Source organism: Ceratotherium simum, chromosome 8 (genome assembly GCF_057802395.1).
Source record: "Ceratotherium simum simum isolate JZ-2026a chromosome 8, ASM5780239v1, whole genome shotgun sequence".
Lineage (NCBI taxonomy): Eukaryota > Metazoa > Chordata > Mammalia > Perissodactyla > Rhinocerotidae > Ceratotherium > Ceratotherium simum.
Genome location: NC_141907.1, coordinates 57,181,414 through 57,199,781, shown reverse-complemented (window position 1 = coordinate 57,199,781; position 18,368 = coordinate 57,181,414). Strand labels below are relative to the sequence as shown.

General features: G+C 37.5%; 1 long non-coding RNA gene and 1 pseudogene across 3 annotated transcripts in view; both read left to right on the top strand.

Moving 5' to 3' along the window:
* The first annotated feature begins 2,387 nt into the window (after positions 1–2,387).
* Positions 2,388–4,269, top strand: LOC101402225 (large ribosomal subunit protein eL28 pseudogene; annotated as a pseudogene).
* A 7-nt stretch (positions 4,270–4,276) lies between these two features.
* LOC147916474 (uncharacterized) overlaps positions 4,277–18,368 on the top strand; it is a 167,639-nt gene continuing 153,547 nt past the window's right edge. For 2 of the 3 annotated variants that reach the window (XR_015553003.1, XR_015553004.1), the window contains exons 1-2: positions 4,277–4,354; positions 13,731–13,838. This is a non-coding gene — a long non-coding RNA (uncharacterized LOC147916474). The remainder of the gene's footprint in view (positions 4,355–13,730; positions 13,839–18,368) is intronic. The other variant, XR_015553005.1, reaches the window with a different exon arrangement.

Genomic DNA, 18,368 nt, shown 5'->3' with positions numbered 1-18,368 from the left:
GAAGAAATTTACCAATTATATTGTTCTAAATAGTAAAATACTTAAAATGTTTTTGCAATGAAATAGAGAGTGACACTGAATATCTTTTGTACAGCACAGAAGTTTTCTGGTAAATTTTTGGTAAAGTATTTTAAAAGGTTGTCAAACTTAAAGATAAGTTATGCATTTTCTTTTACTAAAGTCTCCAGATTTTCTAAACTTTTTCTAAGTTGCTGTCAGTAGGAAGCTACATATTGACATTTTTGAAAAATTAAACACATTTGATATGTCCCTACAAAATAATTCCTGCAATGAACCTACGATGATGAAAGAGGAAGTAATTGCTTCTTGAGTACAACTTGTTTTATGGAGAACACAATTTGTAAAAGATGTTTGGAAATGTTTCTATCAATAACTTTTGTTGCCAAAAATTATTTGTGTGTCTCGACAAAACCTCCTATATCTATATACTTAAAAAACTTGGAAAAGAACATTCTAAAAACTATTTAAAAACCTTCCAAAGGAGGAGTTTCAGTGGACTTTGAAACTGTTAAAAATGCAAGGCCATCTCACTAGTTTATGAGAAAATCTGACTGATATTAGGAAAAGGGAACATTTAGGAATCAACTTGCCATAAAACATTTACAGAATTGGTGAATAGGATGGAGAACAGGGGTCACGATTGAGCATTCATAGCCACACCAGGCTGGGTATGCTGATTTAGTAAGCACAACCCAAAGTTTCTGTTTGGATCAACACTTACTTGTGAGGTCAGGTTTGCAGCTATGACTGCCTATAAGGCCAATTATTCAAACAAACTGAACACAAAAGCAAACTTTTGAATTTCTGTATTGTATAGTGTTAAATCAATATTTCAAAAAAGTAATAAAATAGAGTTAATTTCATTGTTCCCACTAAAATAAACTTCTTATAATTATTAATATGTTTACAAAAAGAAAAATATTTGGTATCATTAATAAATAAAATAAAAACTTAAAGCATTATTTTTTTCCCCGTCTTTTTCTGATCTGTCTTTAACTTCTTCTTCCCTCATTCTTTAAGGAGAGTATTACCCTTATCTGCCTGATTCCTGGACTTTTATAATTCAGAAGCGGGAGGCCTGTTAGAGATAAACAGTACTTATGAGATAGCAAAAGGGGTAAGGAGAAACCAAAATGAAAGGCCCCTGGGCTAATATGTGGAGGAAAGATTTTGGGGCTGGTGGAGAGTGCAAGAGAAACTGGGGCGGGGGGAGGGGCAGGGATGATATCTCCCGCAGGGTTCTTCTGAGAACCAGTAGCATGCCTCGCACATAATAGGCACTCAGAAAATATTGGGGTGAGTGATGCATAACCAACTTGCAGATTAAAAACACACTTCAATCCAACAAACCCTTTCACCTAATTGAATTCTGAGTAAATTCAATACATTGTAAAAAATGTGTTGCAAAGGGTCAATAAAATTCTGTTTCTGAGTAGATGTGTGGCAGAATAATTTTGAAAGCATTAAAAAATGCACAGCAGCACTCTCTTCTGTTCAATAGAAATTCTAATATGCCATGATTTTTAATGCTCTTTTTTATAATATTCTACTTTTCTCATTTTAAAATGGGAAAGATATAATAAACAAAATATTTTCCTCTATATAACCTAGTTATCTATGTAATGTATTGTGCAGAAAATTACTTTGATGTAATGGTGGCCTCCTAGCACGCTACCAGAGGTCACAGAATCTGAAGAGTCACAGATAAATTAGAATGCTTGAGTCATACGGTTTATTAAATCAATTTAAAATGCTCAATGAGAAGTAAGGGGAACGAGATGGGGCAAGTTTAACACTTTGGATAGGGTGCAGGTGGGTGGGTTCCTGGGTTATACAGTGCTCATCTGTCCTGTCTCTCTCTGACGCATCAGCCTTTCCCACTGATGGTGTTGTCACAAGGACCAGAGTTGAGGTTCAGGCAAGGAGACCAGCAGCAGGGTGGCCCGAACCAGCAGCACACGTTTGCTCTCTCAAAAAGAGGCGGGGAAAGTGCGCCTGGCCACTGCTGCCGCTCAGCAACTACAGCTGAAAAACTACGGGTTTTAGCTGTTTCTTGAAAAGAGCACACATGGGGCCAGAATGGGGTCACATAGCATGACCAATAAGTGGCTGACATTGGGAGGGCAGTTTTAAGCCCAGAAGTGCCATGGTCATGACTTGGTCTTTGTGTCTTTTTCTATCTCTAAATAACACTCTTGTTTGTTCCCCACTATTTTATTTATTCTTTTTTTTTTTTTTTGCTGAGGAAGATTTACCCTCAGCAAACATCTGTTGCCAATCTTCCTCTTTTTGCTTGAGGAAGATTCACCCTGAGCTAACATCCATGCCAATCTTTCTCTATTTTGTATGTGGGTCGCTGCCACAGCATGGCCACTGATAGACATGTAGGTCCACCCCCAGAACAGAACTCAGGCTAGTGAAGTGGAGCTCCCCAAACTTAACCACTAGACCACAGGGCTGGCCCTATTTATTCTATCTTTCAGCACGTCTTACAGGTCACTTGTCATCTATATTTAACAGATTTTATGAATTCTGCCTATGTTTCACAAGCCACTTACATACTTTTTATATTTAATGTACACTGTATTTTGCCTATATCTTATAAGGTACTATGCTAAACACTGCTTATGAATTTCATCCATTCTGTTTTTCTTGTCTTCTATGGCAATATTGAATATTCTCAAATAATACAGAAAACACGCATTATGCAATCCCCCATTTTTATGGGCCCAAAATACATATACATTATTTTATGATTGTATAATAACTAATGTCTGTGTCTGAGAAGGTGCAATTAGATAGTTTTAAAAGTATACCTTTGATTATTCTCTTATAGTCAAGAAAAATGATTACTTTTAAATAAGATGGTTTAGTTTCCTAAGAATTTTTGGTACACATTAATAAATGAAAATATATTTTAATGGTTTCAAATATATTGGAATTTGACCACCTGTGAATTCAGTTATGAATTTCATGGGTGAGTTGTGGGCTTGGGCAATACACAGATGTGCATGGAGCAGGTGCTGGTTCTCCACGGCTTGGGATTCCAAGTTCTTCCTTCTCTCCCTGGCTCAGGGGAGTGTCTTTCTGGTGTGGGGCAAGCTTCTTTCTTTCAAACTCTATTCTCAGTAGCTTACGCTTTTGGAAGCAAAAGCCAGCAAGACTTATGGATTATTTCTGCTCTCTGTCTAGCTACATACTTTCCTGAGGTGATGAACCTTACAGCCTGATTGAATATGCAGTAACGGAAAAGAGAAAAGAAATATAAATTGATATCTGAGGAAGTGTCCAGTTGGTGTCAACTGAGGTCATGGTGTGGTAATCAGCTAGTCTGTTAAGGAGTCCCTCATATGTCTGGTGTCCTGGCAGGGAGGGCTGTAAAGGCTGATTTACCTGGGGGCTGTCTACCAGAGAGCCTACATATGACCTCTCCAGCATGGTGGTCTCAGAGTAGTCGGACTTCTTTATTTCTAGATACATATTTTCTCATATTATTGTAAACGGCATTTTCGTTTTTTTTTTTTTTTCCTTTTTGTGAGGAAGATCAGCTCTGAGCTAACACCCATACCAATCCTCCTCTTTTTGCTGAGGAAGACTGGCCCTGGGCTAACATCCATGCTGGTCTTCCTCTTCTTTATGTGGGATGCGCCACAGCATGGCCTGACAAGTGGTGGGTCAGTGTGTGCCAGGGATCCGAACCGGGCCACCAGCAGCAGACCACGTGCACTTAACCGCTACCCCATGGGGCCGACCCCATGGCGTTTTCTTTATCAATCGTGATTTCTTCTTGCTTGCTGCATGCCTCCGTTCGTTTCCGGCCACCTCAGTGAGAGGAGCTGCTGCCACGTGCCTATCTGCTATGGATGGCCCTGAGGCACTGCTCCACTTTCCTGACCAAGAGGAATAAACAGACGTACTAGAGCACCGAACCCAGTAATCTAAAGGCTCCCAACTCCTTCCGCTACAACGGGCTGATTCACTGCAAGACCCTGGGAGTGGAGCAGGCAGCTGAGGACAAAGATGTCGTGGTAGTCGTAAAAAAGAGACACCACGTCCTTCGTGCAGACCACCACCACCAACTCCTGCGCCACTCTCAGCAGCACCCGGCACGTCACCCTCAAGAACAAGCACCGCCTCGATCTGCGCATGTCCGCTATCTGCAGCGCCTGCGCGGTCCTTCACAGCTGGAAGCCCGTGACTGCGGAGAGGAAGCGGACCAGCGCCGGGAGTCCGGTAACGTCCCCCGCGCCAAGCAATAGAGATGTCAACCGACTTTTCTCAACAACAGCAGCAAAATTTACAGAAAGGCAGCTGTCTTATTCTAGGCACCTTGGTAAGTTTTCCCACTATTGTAAATAATTTGCCTAGAGAGTATTTTAGTTTTTCTATGTAAACGATTATACCATGTGCAAATAAGTTTATTTCTTCCCTTTCAGTACTTAGGTCTAATTTCTTTTTCTGTCTTATAGCATTGGCCAGGCTTTCAGTGTAATAGCACTCTTGTATAATCTAAAATTTAAAGTAAATTTACCTAATATTTCCCAGTTAGAATGATGTTTTCTCTAGATTAAAAAAAATAGATATTCTTCATCAGGTTAAGAAAGTTCCTTTATGTTCCTGATATATCATGAATTTAAAAAAATCAGCTGTGTTGAATTTATCAAATGTTTGTTCCCTACATCTATTGAGATGATCATTTGGTCTTTATTTTCACATCTATACTGCATTGAATTACATTTATGAATTTTTTATATCATATTAAACCATATTTCTTTTTTGAGAGGAACCCAATTTGGTTGTTTCTTTAATAATCTTTTAATAGGATTTTATTTTCTACTATCATATTGCTCCCCCCCATCTGTTCATGAGTAAAATGAGCCTATAATTTTCCTTTCTCTGGTATTATGATTATGAGTTGAAGAGCTTTCTCTCTCTCTCCCTCTCACTTAATGTCTCGAAGAGTTTGTATAAAATTCAACTAATGTACATAGTGAAAGTTTTGCAGAACTCGCTTCTTGCTTGTAAAACCTCTGCTGTTTTTTTCTTTGACGGAAGATTTTTAACTACTACTTCCATTTCTCTCATGGTTATAGGGCCATTTGAGTTTTTCTTTTTGAATAGGGTATAAGATACATTTTTCTGGAAATTTGTCCATTCATTAGGTTTGAAAAATTGTTGGCATGTGTTTGTTGATGGTATTTTTTTACCTTACTTTTCACGTTCACTTTATCTGTAGTTACACTGTGCTTTTACTTATAATGCTATTAATTTGTGCCTTTTCTCTTCTACTCTTGATTGGTCTTAACTGAAGATTATTTTGTTAGTATTTGCTAAGAACTAACCTTTGGCTTTTTAAATTTTCTCTGTTCTATCCTTGTTTCCTACTTAATGTGGACTCATTATCTTTTTTCTATGTTATTTGGGATTGTACTGTTCATTTTATAACTTCTTAAGATGGTTGTTTAATTCATTTTAAAAGAGAGTTTAAACTTTACTCAAGTATTGGTCATTTTTACTTCATATATCTTGCAATATCTCTTGGATTGTTCTCTGTTCTTATTCAAGTATTTTATCAAAAACCCTTTTTTGGCTTTTTTGTGTGTGTGGCAGAACTCTGTGTAACAAAGCTTTTGAAATAGTCAATTAACAAATAGGTATATTTCAATATCTTAATAATCAAAGCAGTAGGTCTTAACCTATAATGATAAAATTTTCTTTTGTCATACAGTTAGAAATAAAAAGATGATGATATAACAACTAATGTTAGTGAGAGTGTGGGGAAGTTGCTGTTCTCGGGTGGTTGTGAGGATAAATTCACACACTTTTTCTAGAGGGCTATTTGACAATATGTATGTATTTTTTGACCCAGCAAATCCACTTTTGGAACTTCATCTTGTTGAAGTAATGTGTCAAAAGACTTATTAAGGATATTCATGGAAGCATTGTTTATTATATTGAAAAAACAAAAACAACTTGATACCTCCAAATAGAGAACTAGTTAATAAATTAAACATAAGCACTAATAAAATAAAACTCAACCATTACAGATTATGCTATAAAAGAAAATTTGATGACCTTGGAAAAATTGTTGATTACGTATTTGTAAATGGACAAAGCAGTTACAGACTCTGCTGTAGTAATCTCATTTTTTAAAAATATGTACTTCTGCACAGAAAAAGCACTGGAAGTACAGGCAAGAAAATATTGTCAGTGATTATCTCTGTGCCTTGGGAATTTTTACATTTTCCTCATTTTCCAATGACCATTTTCTGGGGCAACCATAGCAAAATTTCACAGATTGCATGGTTTAAAGAACGGAAAACTGTTTTCTCACAGTTCTGGAGGCTGGAAGTCCAAGATCAAGGTGTTGGCGGGTTTTGGTTTCTCCTTAAGCTCCTCTCCTTGGCTTGCAGATGACTGCCTTCTTATTGTGTCCTCACATGGCTTTTTCTCTCTGTGTGTACATTCCTGGTGTCTCTTTCTCTTTTTATAAGGACACCAGTCATGCATTAGGGCTCCATCCTAATGACCTCATTTTAACTTAATCATGTCTAAAGACCTTATTTCCAAATATGGTTATATTCTGAGATACCAGGGGTTGGGACTTCAACATATGAATGTTGGGGGGACAAAATTCAGCCTATAGCATCATATATTTATTTTGTAATCATGGTTTCAGTACATGATTGTAGAGCCAAGATTAGAGACTTATGGAGATAGGAAGATTTTTATTTTTATTAAGAACTTCTTTCATTGTTCATAACCCTTCTGGGTAAAATTGCCTTAAGTTTATCTGATGAGAGGGCAAAAATGTATCCATTTAAATTATGTTTGGAAAATTGACAGACATAATTTTGATCTGGCTACTGTGCACATTATTTGTCTGGCTACAAAGGGAAGGAGAGGTCTCTAATGAGTACTTTGTGAGTACTACTAGGAGAGTTCAATGCTAATGAATACTACTATATACCAGGCTCTGCATTATACAAACATCTTATTTAGCCCTCACAAATAGGTTAGGTAATTTGTGCATAATGACAGATAAAGTCCACAGAGAGCAGGTGGTAGAGTTCCATGGAACTTAGGACTGCCTGACTCCAAACCTGCTGCCCTTACTTGCTGACACTGCAACCACCTATCAAGTTTTGTTATATACTCTGTTAACTCAACACTTACCACTCTATTGGAGTACTAAGTCTGATTTTATTCCTTAAATTTTTTCCTGAAAATTCTAAGTACTAAGTTTATTGCATTGATTCTTCTGTAATAGTGCAGAGAACTTTGGACGGAGTTTGATATTTTGTCATTTAGAGAGATTATTATACCTTTTGTTCATAGTTCTGAATCTGCCAACCTAAACATACACATATGCACATGAACACATACATACACACACACAGAGAATTCTTTTAAAGGATTTATTAGCTAGAAAACAATTAATACTAAGATTTGCATAGCTGTCAGAAGTGTTTACAGAAGAGAATGACTAACCATCCTTCAAAATAATGTCATCTTTGCCATATCAGAGGAAGAGTACATTTATTCTTCAAAGATATATAATTTAAAGTTATCTTTTGGGGGGATTGATGGCAGGCTGAAATTTAGAAGTACATTTTTTGGATTGATGAAGATTTGTGAGAAAGAGAGTATGAAGACCATTTTAGTTACTAGAGCCACATGTTTCTGAGAAGAATAGAAATTTCTATTGCTTGACATTTTAATTTTGTAGGTAGAATCTATTATTAATTCACAGATTTCCTCATAGCATCATGTAAACACTCCATGGAAATTTGCATGGTAATATTTTTCAGCATAACCAATATCAACAATTTTGGTAAAAAATATATGATTAAAATTCCATTTGTGGTTAATGAAGCTTGGCCTATGAACAACATATGCCTCTTATTTTTTACTAGCTTCTGCCATAATTAGGATGTCATGAAGCTACTTTTTGGCAGATTTCTATTTCTATCTATAGGCATATTCCATTTTTTAATATTAATGGAATAGTCCAAACTTATTAACAGGTTGCCAGAGGTTTTTGTTATTTATCATTGAATTTATAGAAAAATAAAAAATAAAAATACTAAAGAGAGAATTCAGTAATATTTTTAATGGTCTTCAGGCTGTATGGATTATTCCAGGAATTAGGAGGGCAGAGAGGTTTCCTCCTGAGTGGCTCCTTCAGCTTGATGTCACCCACCTTCCTAAGTGATGACTCATAACTAAGGTTTTATTTTTGAAATTTAGCCCAATAGCTTTCCCCCCAAGGACTATGTTTGACTTTCTGGAAAGAAGTTATTCAGTTGTGATTACAGGTAATATAATTTGAGGATACAGTAACTATAGTAGGTAAATAAGGGCATTACTCTAAGTTGTGAGTGATTTTTGTTTAAGTAATTGTGATAGATGAATACTTAAGTACTTTCGTGATTGGTTATAATAGAAGTAGCGGAAATTGTGGTTTGCCCTTTGTACTTATATATCATTTCTACTAAAAGCTCAAAACACTTTACAACTATATATTTAACTCAGGAGTTTTAACAGTAATGCTTTTAGTTGGGAAAAAGAGTAGGTTTTGAAAGCTGATTTTCCACAGCTGGAGTGCGTTACTTGTCTGTCTGGATTGACTGAAGAAGTGGTATAGGTGTTGAAATAGCCAGAGCTGAAGCTGTGTTTGTTGTGTTAGAAGGAAATGTTGGAGAAGTAGTTATGGCTAGTTCAGTTGTGGTCGAGGTGGTTGTAGTTTGGGGAGTGGATGTTTCAAGTCCAGCACTGGTCATTTCTGGTTTGACAGTAGGGGCTAGAACTCTTTTGTGTTCAAGATTGTCGATGGGGTGATTTCAGGTACAGTGGTGTGCTCTGGGGTGATTTTAAGTACGACAGTGATCACTGGGGTAACCACCCCAGTGGTTAATGGGGTTTGTAATGGTTTTGGGTTCAGTGGTAGTCTCAGGGGTGGTTTCATGTTCAGTAGAGATTTCTTGGGTGGTTGTGGGTTCAGTGGAGCTTTCTAGGGTGGTTTGGAGTTTGGGGATTGTTCTTGGGATTGTTTCAGGTTCAGCAGTGGTCTCTAGGCTTGTTTTTCCAGCTGCTGGTGGTTTTGGGGTGGTTCTATATTCACACGTATTTTCTGGTGTGGTTTCATGTTCAGCACTGTTTTCTGGAGTGGTTTGGATTTAGCAGTATTTTTGGGATGATTTCAAGTTTGGTGGTGGTCATTGCGATGGCTTTAGGTTGAGTGGTGATCGCAGGGTGATTTCGGGTTCATTGATGATCTCTCGAATGGATTCATGTTGATCAGTGATTTTTGGAGTGGTTTTGGGTTCAGCAGTGGTTTCTGGGGTAGGTGTTGTTTCAGGTTTAGCAATGTTTTTAAGGAGGTTCAAGTTCAGTGCTGGTCACTGGGGTAGTTTCAGGTTCAGTGGTTGTCTCAGGGGTTCTTTTGGGTTCACTGGTGGTTTCTTGGGTGGCTTTAGCTTCAGCAGTGATCTCTGGGGTAGTTTTAGTTTCTGGGGAGACCTCTGGGATGGTTTTGGATTAAGCAGTGCTTTCTGGGGTAGTTTCAGTTTCAGCAGTGGTCTCAGGAGTGGTTTTGTGTTCAACAGTGTTTACTAGGGGTAGTTTCAAGTTTAATGGTGGTCACTGGAGTGATTTCAGGTTCAGCAGTGTTTTCTGGGGTAGTTTCAGTTTCAGATGTGGTCTCAGGGGTGTTTTTGTTTTTACCACTGTGTTTTGGTGTGGTTTTAAGTTTAACGGTAATCTTTTGGGTCACCTCAGTTTCAAGGATATTGCCGTTGGTGATTTTGGGTTCAGTGGTGATCTCTTGGTTAGTTTCATGTTCAGTAGTCGTTTCTGGGGTGATTTCAGACCTAATTGTGGTTTCTTGAGTGGTTTTAGGTTCAGCAGTGGTTTTTAGAGTAGGTTTTCTTTCAAGTTTGGTTCCTGGGGTGGTTTTGAGTTTGGTGGTGGTCACTGACTTTGCTTTCTGTTTGGCAGTGATCTCTGTGTTAGTTTGGGGTTCAGTGGCAGGTTCTTGTGTGGTTTCATGTTTACCAGTGGTCTCTGAGGGGGTTTTGGGTTCAGCAGTGGTTTCTGGGTTGGTTTCCAGGTTAGTAGGAGCCACTGGGGTGGTTTCAGTACCTGGGGTGGCCTCTGGTGTGGTTTTGTGTTCAGTGGTGTTTTCCTGGGAAATTTCAGTTTCAGCAGTCATCTCAGGGGTGTTTTTGTGGTCAACAGTGTTTTTTGGGGTAGTTTCAAGTTTTGTGGTGATCATTGGGATGGTTTTAGGTTGAGTGGTTGTCTGAGGGGTCATTTTAGGTTCAGCAGTGATTTCTGGGTTGGTTTCAGGTTGAGAGGTAGTTTCTATGGTAGGTTTGGATTTGAAGGTGGGTTCTGGGGTGGTTTTGGGTTTGATGGTGGACAGCGAGGTTGTTTTGGGTTTAGTGGTGTTCTCTGGATGAGTTTTAGATTCAGTGGCATTCTCTTGTGTAGTCTCATGTTCACCCGTGGTCTCTGAGGTCGTTTTGGGTTCAGCAGTGTTCTCTGGGTGAGTTTTAGATTCAGTGGCATTCTCTTGGGTGGTCTCATGTTCACCAGTGGTCTCTGAGGTTTCTTTGGGTTCAGCAGTGGTCTCTGGGTTGGTTTTCAGTTCAGTGGCAGTCTTTTGTGTGGTCTCATGTTCACCAGTGGTCTCTGAGGCGGTTTTGGGTTCAGCAGTGGTGTCTTGGGTTGTTTCAGTTTCTGGAGTATTTTCAGGTTCAGCAGTGTTTTCTGGGGAAGTTTCAGTTTTAGCAGTGGTCTTAGGGGTGTTTTTGTGTTTAACCATGTCTTTTAGGGTAGTTTTAAGTTTAGTGGTGATCATTGGGTTGGTTTTAGGTTCAGTGGTTGTCTCAGGGGTTGGTTTGGGTTTAGTGGTGATTTCTGGGTTGGTTTTAGTTCGAGAAATGGTTTCTGTGTTAGATTTGGGTTCAAGGGTGGGTTCTGGGGTAGTTTTGAGTTTGATGGTGGACGCTGAGGTTGTTTTGAGTTCCAGAGTTGTCTCTGGGTTCATTTTGCATTTACTTGCAGTCTCTTGTGTGGTTTGTTTTGCAGCAGTGATGTCTGAGGTCGTTTTGTGTTCAGCAGTGTTTTTGGAGGTGAATTGACCTTCAGAGGTGATTGAAAAAACTTCACTCATAGGTTTAATAGTAATCGGAGTGTGGGTAGATTCATATAGAGGGCTAGTAGCAACCTGGTTGGGCAGAAAAGAGGTGATAGGTACTTGTGAAGGGATTTTTGAAGAGATTCTTTTAAATTTATTTAGAAAGTCAGGGCCATCAAGACAAATTACATGACCCGAAGACGGTATTCGATATGGCCTTTTACAGAATTTTTTAGCTGGATAGTTCTGTTTTGGTTTATTTTTCTGTGTCCATAAAGGATGTTTTTTCAGATGATTTCTATGTGTTATGTGTGGGGTTATGTGTAATAGAGTATTACTGCTTTTATAAACAGGACCGTGTTTTAAGGAGGGTAAAGCTTTGGGGACAGTTTTCCATTGAAGGCGTACAGTGTTTTTTTTCTTACTCTCACTAGGCTGTAAAAAGAGAAAGGAGAATATTATTCATGAATGAAATAATTATTGAAATTTAGATGAATCAAACATCATCTAAATTTGGAAGTATATTTTTAAATTTTATTTTTTGATCAAGTATGGCACACATGCATAAAACATAATGTATAGTTCAATGAGTTAAGAAGGCAAATAACTACGTAACCACAGCACAGATAAAGAAATAGAACCTTCCCATCATTCTAGAAGACCCCTTTGGTCCCTTCTCAGGTTTTACCTTTCCTTTTTCCTCCAAGTTAACCATTCTCCTGACTTCTAACACTCGTGTAGACCTGTTTTTGAGTTTGTATAAATGGAATCATGCAGTATATACTAGTGATTTATGTCTGGCTTCTTTTGCTCAACATTATGTTTGTGAGATGATCCATATTGTTTGTAACTGTAATTAATTTTTTTTAAGTCATAGAGTAATTATTCTCTTCTATAAATCCACCATAAACTTATCCATTCTATACTTTATGGACCTTTAGGATGTTTCCAGTGTTTGGTTATTAGAAATGATGCTGCTATGAACTTCCTTGTATGTATCTCCTGGCATATATGTATATGTATTTTCTTGGAGAATACACTAATGTTGAATATACCTGTACCTGATGACTTAGTGTATATATGCTTATCTATCTATCTATCTTCAATATTAGTGTATAAAGCCTTACAATTTTCCAAAGTAATCTCACTAACTTAGGCTCCTAGTGGTAGTGTATGAGAATTCCAGTTGCTCCAAATCTTCACCAACTCTTGCTATTGCCAGTCTTTTTTTATTTTAATCATTCTGATTAGTGTGTAGTAGTATCTCATTATGGTTTATATTTGCATTTCCCTTTATATATGAAGTAGAATGCTTTTACATGAATTTATTGACTACTTGAATATGACCAATATCTTGAAGATATTCTGTTATCTTCTAGATTCTTTAATATATTGGCTTTTACTTTAAGATCTACAATTCACTAGTCTTTTTGGGAGAAAGAGAAAGGCGGCATGATATGAGTTGGGGTCAGGTCTCATTTTGTTTTCCAATTTGGATTCTAATTGACTCAGTACTTTTATTGAAAAGGGTGTCCTTTCTCCTTTGATCTACAATGTCACTTTGTTATAAATTAGGTGCCCATATATCTATGGGTCTATTTCTGGGCTTTTTATTTTGTTTCTGTGGTCTCTTTGTTTATCCTTTGCCAAAACCACCCTTCATAATTACTGTGGCTTTGTATTGTCTTAATGATCAGTAGAGCAATTCCACAAACCTTTCTTTCTTTTTTTCTTCCAAGAGTATCTTGGCTATTCTTAAATCTTTTCATTTCCATGTAAGTTTGATGATTGGTTTGTCATTTTCCACAAAAGACATCTTGGGCTTTTGATTAAGATTGTATTGAATCTATTGATCAGTTTGGGAAGAATGACATTTTTATAATAATGAGTCCTCTATTCCATGGATATTATATCTTCCTCTACTTAGGTCTTTAATTCTTTCAATGGCATTTTATAGTTTTTAATGTAGAGAACTTGCATATCTTTCATAGTTCTTCTTTTTTTCCTTAGGTGCTTCTTTATACTCCCATGTCTTCTGGTAGAAATCAGTAGAAAATTATATCATGTCAATATAGACAAAACTATTAATGTCACCAACAATTCAGGAATGAAAATTTGGGTCATTCCACCAGGCAAAGAGCTACCACCAGCTGAAGTTCTTTTTAAGAGAAAAGGGAATATGGTCTGGGTGATTGAAGAAGGAATTTATATATTTATCTCTTAGTAGTTTAAAATTTTTTTCTCTTTATCTCAGTTTTAAGAAGTTTTATTATGAAGTGTTTTGGTTTGGTTTCCTTTGTATGTATTCTGTTTACATTATTAGGTCCTGACTTTTACAGGAAAGCCCGTTGTATTTTCTTGTTAAATAAGATGCTGTCTCTGGGCTAAGGTATACATACTTTATCATATCGAGGAAATATCCATCAATTCCTATTTTACTTAGTGTTTTTAACATGAATGGAAGTTAAATTTTTCAAATGCTTTTCTATATCTATAGAGATGATCATATAAATTTCTCCTGAACTCTATTAATATACTCTATTAATGCTGTACATTATATCCCCAGGACTTATTTATCTTAGAACTGGAAGTTTGTACATTTTGATCACCTTCATCCGTTTTGACCTCCCCACAACCCTGCCTCTGTTCCAGCCACCAATGTGATCTGCTCTCTGTATGTATGAGTTTGGTTTTTTTTTAAGATTCCACATATAAGTGAAATCATACAGTATTTTTCTTTCTCTGAGTTATGTCACTTAGCATAGTGTCCTCATGGTCCATCCATGTTGTCACAAATGGCAGGATTTCCTTCTTTTTTATTGCTGAATAATATTCCATTGCATATATATATATATATATATATATATATATATACACACACACATACATATACATATATACATATACATGTATACACACTACATTTTTTTAATCCATTCATCTGTCGATGGACACTCAGTTTGTTTTCATTTCTTGGCTGTTGTAAATAATGCTGCCATGGGGGTGCAAATATCTTTTCTTTTCTTTTTTTTAATACAGACCCCACTACATGAGCCGGAAACCTCAACCTAAAATAGTTACAGAGGTGAGACAAAAGATACAAACTAAACTGGTCATTAAAATTTCTCCAATGGGCATGGATAATGTGAATGTGAGAGAAGGTGTATAGGTGCAGATAGGTAAAGGAAAAAGAAAAAAAGAGAAAAGAAAGAGAAAATTTTTGTCCCAACTTTCCCTGATTGCTTATAATTCTATGTCTCTGAAATGAGCCAAGAAAATCTGCCAAGCAAGAAGGTGGAGGATAAGGACATAAATGCAACATTTAGTTATTAGTGCTTTGCAAAACCCAAAGACTATTTATTTCATGTTCACAACAATCTTTGCATTGTCATGCTGGATTCAAATTGTGTTGGATTTGGCCACTTTGGAAATTTTTGCATGGCTGGATTCTTAGTGTGTAGTGAAAAAAGGAGAGGGCCTCTGACACACTTTGAGTTCCCGTCATAGGACAGGTGTTCGTTCTTATTTAATTGTATGATCCCTTCTATATCAGATGTTGGCAAAGCTTTCTGAGCAACATTTTACTGCTTTGTGATGTGATTCTTCTCTGATTTAACATGTGTCACTTAAACTTATATTTCCTGCCTATTCTTCCCATGCCAATTTGAACTATACAAAAAACTTAAAAGAGGAGAAATTTCATACAGTATAAATAAGGATTTTGTATTGGGACAATTCTTAATTAAAGTTGAGATTTTGCATAACAATACAGGATACGGCAAAAATCAACTCAAGACGTGGTATATTGCAGTTGCATTATAACTAACCAAGTCTAGACCCAAATTTTACACCAACTGTAAATCATGGACTAAAATAAAACTCAATGAAACCTGTGCCTGAGCCAGAGTTTGCTTTCCTTGGATTTGGCAACAAAGTACTAACTTTGCATAGGATAGGCAGCAGAGGAGGAAATACTACATTTCTTTGAACCAATCCATGTTACAAAGAATAGCTAATTCTTGTTTGGTAACCAGCTAGATTTTTAAATAACAATATCCAACAGAAATAGAATTATGTCTGTACAAACTGTAATCACAAAAAGCAATAGCCAAACAGAAATTTTGTCTAAATGACATTATCAGAACTTAGAGTAAGAATAAAAATAATAAAATCTATCATTTATTAGAACCTAGCTTGTGCTAGTTAGTAGGTTAGGTAGTTTACACACATCGTCTTGTTTGATCTTTTTAGAAAACTTTGTTTATTAAAGTCCATAGTTTACGTTAGAGTTCACTCTTTGTATTGTACATTCTGTGTGTTTTGATAAATACCTAGTGCCATGTGTCCACTATTGCAGTATCAGACAGAATAGTTTCTCTGCCCTAAAAATTCCTTATGCTCCACCTATTCATCCCTCAGCCCCTTATCCCAAACTCCTGGCATCCACTTTTTACTGTCTTCATAGTTTTCCCTTTTCTAGTATGTCACATAATTGGAATCATACAGTATGTAGCGTTTTCAGACTGACTTCCTTCACTTAGCAATATGCCTTTAAGGTTTCTTCATGTCTTTTCATGACTTGATAGCTCATTTCTTTTTATCACTGAATAATATTCCATCACATGGATCTACCACAGTTTGTTTATCCATTCAATTATTGAAGGGCATCTTGATTGCTTCTAGTTTTTGGCAATTATGAATAAAGCTGCTATAAACATCCATATGCGGGGTTTTATGTGGATGTAAGTTTTCAACTTATTTTGGTAAATACCTGGGAGCAGGACTTCTGGATCATGTGGTAAGACAATCTTCAGCTTTTTAAGAAACTGCCAAACTGTCTCCTAAAGCGGCTATACTATTTTGCCTTCTCATTGCTTCATCTTTTAGCAGCCTGTAAATGTATGTATTTTATACCTGTTACTCAGATGAGAAAACCGAGATTCCAAGAGGTTAAATAACTTGCCCAATGTCATACAGCAAAGTAAGGGCTAATGCTTGGATTCAATTCGAGTTGCTCTGGCTTTAAAGCTGATGACCTTTCTATTACACTATGCTGTATCTCTGAGCAAACCAAACACTCAGCTGGGCAGGGTCCTTTAATGGTGCATGTGTGTATAGGCAATCTCTACTGTATATATATTGTGTCCTGAGTCTAAAGACAGACATCAGGGAAATGCCATATTGCATAAGCCTTATGACTTTCCTCCTTCCCCTGAACCAGAGAGTCACTCTCTCCCCCGGCCACAGCTCCAGGGGGGAGCTACAAGGCCCTGTGATCATGACAGAAGGCAGGCACCAGAGGTAGCCGTGCCTCAATACAACTCTAGCTGTAGGCCAAGACAGTTTGCTATCACTAAACTTTGTATTATCACTCCATAACGCACTTTGCATTATCACTCCATAATGCAAATACTAGCCCAAAGCCCCCAAATCAGGCTTCTGAATTCAGGACTTCTTTCAAAGAACTGGAACGCCAGCAGCTGACTGTTCTAGAATGGGAAGCTGGGGAAAAAAGTCACCAGCTTCCACTTGTAAGTTGTTTTGCTGGAAACAACTTGAGATGACTATTATAGACTCACACCTGTAAGCTAACTAAGGGATTTAGTCACTTAAAAATGTTTCTAGATTTTTAGCTCAAGACAGGGCAGTCACGCATTGCACTCTTGAAGTGTGATCTGAGGTATTCCTCGTTCTCAACCAGGGCGGAAATCCAAATACACTTGTACCTCAGTTAACTGATCGTCACAATATATAGCGTAGGTGTTGGAGAGGGGTGACAGGCAGTGATGGCTGGGGGGAGCAGGGGGCATGGCCAGACTAGGTTCATTGTTAGGACTAGGTTTGAGGCCCAGCCCTGTCACTTACTTAGTGTGACCTTGAGGCGTGATATGGAGACCATTCCATCACCTTGAAGGCGGGGAATAATATTTGCCACATAATAATATACATATCAGCCATATTGTACTCTGTGAAGTGTCCAGTGAAATTCCCTATTCTCAAAGTATGTTGGTTCTTTCTTTTTCTCTCTTCTCCTTTGAGCAATTCCAGCTATGTTAGTCACACCAGCTTTCAAACAGGGAACAGAAAGTCCTCCTTTCAGAGGAAGGACAATTTGTTATAGCCTAGAGAAGAAGCTTAAGAAGCTTAAGAAGAAGAGTGATGCTTGTTCTCATGAATAATATGATCTAGTTAAATTAGGAAGTATGCTTTACACAGCAATTTGGATGAGCATGGGAGCACCACCCTTTGCTGATGGTCATTTCTTTAAAAGGTTTATTTATCTTTTTAGCTGTTGGTTGAGGTTATAGAAGCATATTACTTTGGCTGCCAATTGTAGAAGTGCATAGATTTCTATTTTGGGAGGGCGTAGGTTGAGGGGAAGGGATGAGACTGTTGAATATAAAAATGGGCTACATTAATGGAAATCTTTTGAAAATTAGGGGCTATATCCTATTTAGACTTTAGATGTTGGAGAGATGATATGCTCAGCCTTAAAGATTGCACACTGCATTGTATCAAATTCATAAAACATTTTAAGATAGTAACTATGTACTTCCTTATTTCCTCTTCATTTTCTTGAAAGACAAAAACAGACCACAAAAGTTTCTGGGTTCTATTCTATTAATAAAACTGGAACGATCTAGAGAGAGTGTTCTATTTATATAGAATAGGAATAAACAGCTCATGCGTATATGTCTTAATTCCTCATTTTCTACGCAGTGCATCTGTCCTCTTAGGCCAGGATGACCAGCTCATGCATCCGTGCTTGAAGGTCACTAAAAGCAAGAGTCAGTCTGGTTTTCAGAGCACTCTCAGCCCATTCTTTCTTTGTCTCTGGATCTGCCTGTTCCATTCCAATTTTCACCAGGTCCAGACCCTGTGCTTCTGCTCTTTGTGCTTTTAAATGAATTTGGTTTCCCGGTCTTGACCTCCATGCCTTCTAAAAGACTGTGGCTTGTGTTCAACCCTGTGGCTCTTTGGGTTCCGGGCTGCTTTGAGTGGGATATATCACTCCAGTGCCTAAGACCTAACCAAATATACTTGTACTCTAACTTCTCTCAAGGAAGAATGCAGGCCTCAGAAATTATATTTTTTCCATACTGACACAGATCAAAGAGCCTCATTAAAAAATTCTTATTGTCCTAATCAGTGGCTAGTAACCATATTTTTTAAGACGAGGAGAAGCATCAAATTTATGCTGAAA